At 40.6% G+C, this 6,686-nt stretch overlaps 1 pseudogene across 1 annotated transcript; it reads right to left on the reverse strand.

Moving 5' to 3' along the window:
• Window positions 1-3,746: 3,746 nt before the first annotated feature.
• Window positions 3,747-5,079, reverse strand: LOC102163661 (small ribosomal subunit protein uS12 pseudogene; annotated as a pseudogene). Its single transcript, XR_014824180.1, has one exon. The product of XR_014824180.1 is annotated as a small ribosomal subunit protein uS12 pseudogene (transcript).
• Between the last annotated feature and the right edge of the window lie 1,607 nt (window positions 5,080-6,686).

Here is a 6,686-nt window from a genome sequence, read left to right on the forward strand (position 1 = left end):
CAGCTGCAGCAACACTGGATCCTTTAACCCATTTCGATGGGCTAGGGATCAAACCGTACCTCCGCAGTGACTCGGGCCACTGAAATCAGATTCTTAACCTACTATGCCAGAGCAGAAATTCCAGCCAGTATTTATTGTTCTAATCTGGCTATGTGGGAGAATTACATTTGCCTATCTACTTTCTGTTTTCTAGAGTCTTTAGATAGTTCTAGACCACTGCCTTCTTTCCAGTGTTGCCATGGATTTATTACTTGTACCACTTTACTGTCTCTTCTCTGAGATCCTGAGAAAATAGGCAAATTCATGTGCTTTATTTTGCTATGTTAAAGTGAAAGTCAGAAAAACACACTTCTAGGGTTTTGCATATTTTATAGTATGGTATCTTTATATTTTAAATGAATTTGAAAATTAAAAGCATTTTATTCATTTCACCCAAAACACAATTCCTGATATGGCCACTAGAGGGTTTCAAAGATCAGAATATTGGGAAAATAAGGCATTAGAAATTTTAAAACATATCTGGAAAATATGTTCACTCAAGAGTTGCAAATTTAACGGCCTGGGTTGCTGCTCTTGCTTTTTACACTGCCAGGCTGCTTGAATTAACCTTCTTTATCCCCTTGCTATCAGACTTATTCCTTAACTTGCTATGTTTTTTCACTATTTTTTTTCCCCTTTGGCCACCCCTGCAGCATGTGGAAGTAACGGTGCTGCAGTAGCAGCAGCAGCCCAAGCTGCTGCAATGACAACACTGGATCCTTAACCCACTGTGCCACAGCAGGAACTCCCCCAATATTCACTATTCTAAATTCAACACAGGTCATTCAATGTTTACAAATAGAATGAAGAGAGGGGAAAAAAGGAGAGAGGTTTTTTTCCTAAGGAAAAAAGGTAAGCAGGAGGAAAAGAGAAAAAGGCATTAGAGAGAAAAAGCTAAACACGAGATGGACAGTGACAGAGAAAGCAAGGGAGAAGTGGTATGAGGAGACCCTGGAACTGGGTAGAAGCATCCATCACAGGTTCTTGTTTAAGCTGGGGAAGAGTTGTGAGCACCCTTGGAAGAGGGAATAGGTGCTATGTAACCCAGGGCTAGCTATAAATCAGGCATTATATGACTTGGGAAGACCTCCACAAATCTCTTGGGAATTAAGTTCCTTTTAAAAATGAGCTGTGTTTTGAGAGACTTAAAAGACCTGGCAAAGCAGAGCTTCTTGCAGTCACATTCTCGGGCAAAATTACTTCTGGGCACAGTCATGTTTATTTGTCTCTGTTCTTTTCAAGATAAATAGGTCAAATCCTAGAATTGTGGTATCACCTTTTATTGTGTCCAGGCTGCTTTGCTTCTTTTTTTTCCCCCTTAGGGCCTCTCCCAGGGCATATGTAAGTTCCTAGGCTAGGGATCAAATCGGAGCTGCAGCTGCCAGCCTACACCACAGTTCACAGCAATGCTAGATCCTTGACCTTCTGAGCAAGGCTGGGGATTGAACCCTTGTCCTCTTGGAAACTAGTCAGGTTCATTTCTGCTGAGTCATGACAGGAATTCTTGCTTTGCTTTTGTGTCCTCTCCCCCTCTTCCCAGCAGGAGCACAGGCTCTTATGGAGCCTAAAATCTGGGGTTTCTTCTTCCTTCAAAAGCCCCCAGTCAAACTACCTTGTAAAATCGCACCCCAAAAAATCAAATACCTGGGAATACACCTGACCAAGGAGGTAAAGGATTTATATGCCGAGAACTGTAAAACATTAATCAAGGAAATTAAAGAAGATGTAAAGAAATGGAAAGATATTCCATGTTCCTGGATTGGAAAAATGAATATTGTAAAAATGGCCATACTACCCAAAGCAATCTACAGATTCAATGCAATCCCTCTCAAATTACCCAGGACATTTTTCACAGAACTAGAACAAACAATCCAAAAGTTTATATGGAACCACAAAACACCCAGAATTGCCAAAACAATCCTGAGGAAAAAAAACCAAGCAGGAGGCATAATTCTCCCAGACCTCAAGCAATATTATCAAAACAGTCATCAAAACAGTGTGGTACTGGTATTAAAACAGACAGACAGACCAATGGAACAGAATAGAGAACCCAGAAATAAACCCTGACATCTATAGTCAATTAATCTTTGACAAAGGATGCAAGAGCATAAAATGGGAAAAAGACAGTCTTTTCAGCAAGCATTGCTGGGAAAACTGGACAGCTGCATGCAAAGCAATGAAACTGGAACACACCCTCACAAAATGCACAAAAATAAACTCAAAATGGCTTAAAGACTTACATATAAGACAAGATACCATCAAATTCCTGGAAGAGCACCTAGGCAAAACATTCTCTGACATCTACCTTACAAATATTTTCTCAAGTCAGTCTCCCAAAGCAACAGAAATAAGAGCAAAAATAGAGCAGTGGGACCTAATCAAACTGACAAGCTTTTGCACAGCAAAGGAAACCAAAAAGAAAACAAAAAGACAACTTACAGAATGGGAGAAAATAGTTTCAAATGATGCAACGGACAAGGGCTTAATCTCTAGGATATACAAGCAACTTATACAACTCAACAGCACAAAAGCCAACCATCCAATGGAAAAATGGGCAAAAGACCCGAATAGACACTTCTCCAAGAAAGATATACAGATGGCCAACAAGCACATGAAAAAATACTCAACATTCCTGATTATTAGAGGAACGCAAATCAAAATTACCATGAGATACCACCTCACACCAGTCAGAACGGCCATCATTAATAAGTCCACAAGTAACAAATGCTGGAGGACATTGGAGAAAAGAGAACCCTTCTAAGCTGCTGGTGGGAATTTAAGCTGGTACAACCACTATGCAGAACAGTATGGAGGTACCTTAGAAATCTATACATAGAACTACCATATGACCCAGCAATCCCACTCTTGGGCATATATCCAGACAAAACCTTCCTTAAAAAAGACACATGCATCCGCATGCTCATCGCAGCACTATTCACAATAGCCAAGACATGGATTCTTGGTTTACAAGCAATGGAAATGAACTCCCTCTAACTTAAGAGGAAAAGAGTAGTGGCAAAATATTGCAATTAACAGACTGGCATGGTTTTACCAGAGTTAACTGGCTTTAACAGTTTTTTGCTTTAAGCATAGTCACAGATCTGGCTGGGAAAGCTTTTGGCATCTTAATTGACAATCCTACCAAAATTGTGTACAATGAATTTTGGCCAATCCTTCAAAGAGATACTGAAGTGCCATTACCAGAAGAGGAAGAATCAATGCTAGGGGTCATTTTAACGTATGCACTTTATTAATATTATGAAGAAGTCCCCATAAGATAACTTGCTGCTCAATCAAATTTTTTACTGAATTCTTTTCTTACTCACCTTTGACCATAAAATGAATACACTGGGTCCAAATAATGTTTTTCCATACAGTTTATGTTCTCTAGATATTGTTTCTTTGTGGGGTTTTTTTGGTTGTTGTTGTTGTTTGTTTTTTTTTTTTTTTTTTTTTTTCACCTTTTCTAGGGCCGCTTCTCATGGAATATGGAGGTTTCCAGGCTAGGGGTCAAATCGGAGCTGTACACAGCCACAGCAACACGAGATCCAAGCAGCATCTGAGACCTACACCACAGCTCACGGCAACGCTGAATCCCCGACCCACCGAGCAAGGCTGCAACCTCATGGTTCCTAGTCGGATTCATTAACCACTGCGCCACGACAGGAACTCCTCTCTATATTGTTTTTAAATCCAGTTTTAGCTGATTATGTTAATATACTTTGTACCCAATACTTTTAATTGAGGCCTCGAAAATATTGTGTATTAACTACACATGGATATTTTTCCCTTTTTTTGACTTATGAAAATTTATTACTATCCTGCTTTTCCCATCAAAACTTATGATCTTTGTCTCTCCTTTTTGCCTTTGTATAAGGCCAAAAGAGAGACTTGGCTACTTTGACAACCTTAAAGTGGACTCCAGGAATGTCACCAACAGCATGGCCTTTGTGACCAAATCCAGCAACCAGAACTTCATAATTTTCCTCAATGAAGTTCAAACAACCATCATCGGGTACAAAAGCTGTGATTTTTTTTGCCATTCTTGATTAGCTGAACCCTGACACATTTCCTGATGCCAGAATTTGGCTGTTTGGCTTCAACCCCTACTTTTTCAAGCACAATTCCCTTGGTGTGAGAAATGCCTCCAAAAGGGTTGGCCTTCGGGGCTGTGCCCAAATGGGCTTTCTTGTACTGTTTATCATGCCACTTCTGGTCCCGTCGTCGGTGGCTACAGAGCTTCCTGGCAGTAGGAAGATTGTGACACTTGCCCATCCTACTGGCACCACAGGCCTTAGCAAAAGAGCCACGTGGATATTTTTTAATAATTAGCTACCACATGCACTTAAAGGATTCCCAAATACCTGTGTACTTTCCGTCTCTTTCCAGTACCGTGTTACCACTTAATTTTCAGCATAAATCAATAAGTTGAAATTTAACATGTTGACAAATTACCTTTTAGCACTTGCCAATTTTTCCACTACTGTTCACTGCAATAAAAATTTAAGTAACTTCCACGTTCATGGCAATTTGCTGGGTTCTCTGTAGATCTGAAGGCAAATAACACCTCAGTTTATGCCCTAAGAGACTTCAAGTCTAAAGCACTAGACTCTCCTACGTGGTCTGAGGAAACTTAAATGTGCAGGTGCCCAGCCCTATCCTAGACCAATTCAATCAGAAGAACACCTGAGCTAGAGACATAATAATTCTTCACTGTTTTAGCTCAACCTGCTATAATCGAATGCCATAGACTGTGTGAGAGCTTTATTTCATGTAATTATGGGGCTGGAGAGTATAAGATCAAGGTGCTGACCAATTTGGTTCTTGATGAGGCCCTCTTCCTGGCTAGCAGATGGCTGCCATCTTGCTCTGTGTTCACATGACCCCTTATTTGTGTGCATATGTGGGTTTTAGCCTCATGTCCTAATCTAAACCTAATTATCTCCCAGATGCCCCATCTTCAAATACTATCACGTTGGAGGTTTGGGCACAGGAACTTGTATTAGGTAACACTTTCTCATGAAGTTTTTTTTTTTTTTTTTTTTTGGCCACATCCTTGGAATGCAGAATTTCCCAGGTCAGGGATCGAAACTGAGCCACAGCAATAACTTGAGCCACAGCAGTGACAAGACTTAATCACTAGGCCATCAGGGAACTCCTTTTCTCATGATTTTAATACATTAACCTAAATCTGTTTCCTTCCTCCTGCTCTAAAAGTTCAATTCTCATTGATAGCAATATAATCACTCATTTGCTTTATCCTTCTATCACTGAGAACTTGTTGTGGACCTGACCCTGCTGCAGGTCTACACTATTGTTTCCTGACTGCTTCTCCCTTGTTTCTGCATTCCCTTTCTCCCCTATTTGAATCTGCCCTTTGGAACTCAAGGAAAGCCAAGGAAGCTGAATGAAACGTATTTCCTACAAATTAGAAATGGGGGACACAAAAAGGTTTTTGTGACCAAGAGGGCCCCTCAGGGTCCTGCTTTGTTTTACCACATTACATGCAATAGTCTTAGAATGTGTTACTGAGTGGAACTTGGGCCCATGAGCCCCATGAGCAGCGAAGCCAGTCTACTTACTCTAGGTTGTGGTAAGAAAAGTTCAGTGTTTATTGCAGGGCACCAAGCAAGAAGAATAGGTAGGTAATACTCAAAAGACTTGAACTCCCTTATGGCTTTCAGGAAAGGGCATTTACTTTTATTTTTTTGTCCATACCCGCAGCATATGGAAGTTCCTGGGGCCAGGGATGGAACACTTGCCTCAGTAGAACCCGAGTTGCTGCAAAGACAATGAAGGATAACCTGCTGTGCCACAGTGGAAACTCCAGGGAAGGGCTTTTGAAGCCAGAATTGGGATGACAGTTGCAGGGTATGTGACCAGCTTGTGGACTTTCTTCTGGTTGATTGGTGGTCAGGATGATGTTTGGGGAAACTTAATCATCAACCTTCTGGTTCCAGCCAGTCTGGGGTCTATATCCTTATGGCCAGAATGTTGTCACCATCTTCTGCCTGGATGGGAGGGGACTTAGTTTCTGCAGAACAACAGAGAGTGAGGCATAGGATTATTAAATATTCCTTCAGGAGTCCTCTAACTCTGTTGCTATTACTTTTTTCACTTGACTGATTTCTTTGTTTCTGCATTACCTCACTTCTTTAGTTAGTAATTGCTTGAGTCTGCTCTTTGGAACTTCAGCCTAGGAGACTAAAGTCTTTTTTCCACAAACAAGAAATAGAGGACACAGATGGGCTTTTGTACATGGGAGGGGCACTAAATGGTTTTGCTCAGTTTCAATCTGCACTTTGATACTCCTCAACCCTTAGGGGAACAGAGAGGCAGGACAAGAAACAATAAAGCTTTAGTTAGAAAGTTTAATCATACTCATTAGGAGAACTCAGTTTTTTAGGGGGACTCAGTTTCAAATAATAATACAAACAAAATAGTCTCACTATCAGTGTGATTACTAAAAACATTTGTAGGCTTTGGTTTTGCAGTTCTTTTTCTCCTAAAATATGATTTCTTTTTAGTCACTTAAAGTTTGAGCTGAAATCAACTATTATGAAGTGGGGTTTTTTTTGTTTGTTTGTTTGTTTGTCTTTTTTTCCATTTCTTGGGCTGCTCCGGTGGCATATGAAGGTTCCCAGGCT

This window comes from Sus scrofa, chromosome 13 (genome assembly GCF_054392235.1).
Source record: "Sus scrofa isolate SSC_HxYL_T2T_F1_AM1 chromosome 13, Sscrofa_HxYL_maternal_Yorkshire_Landrace_v2.0, whole genome shotgun sequence".
Classification (NCBI taxonomy): Eukaryota; Metazoa; Chordata; class Mammalia; order Artiodactyla; family Suidae; genus Sus; species Sus scrofa.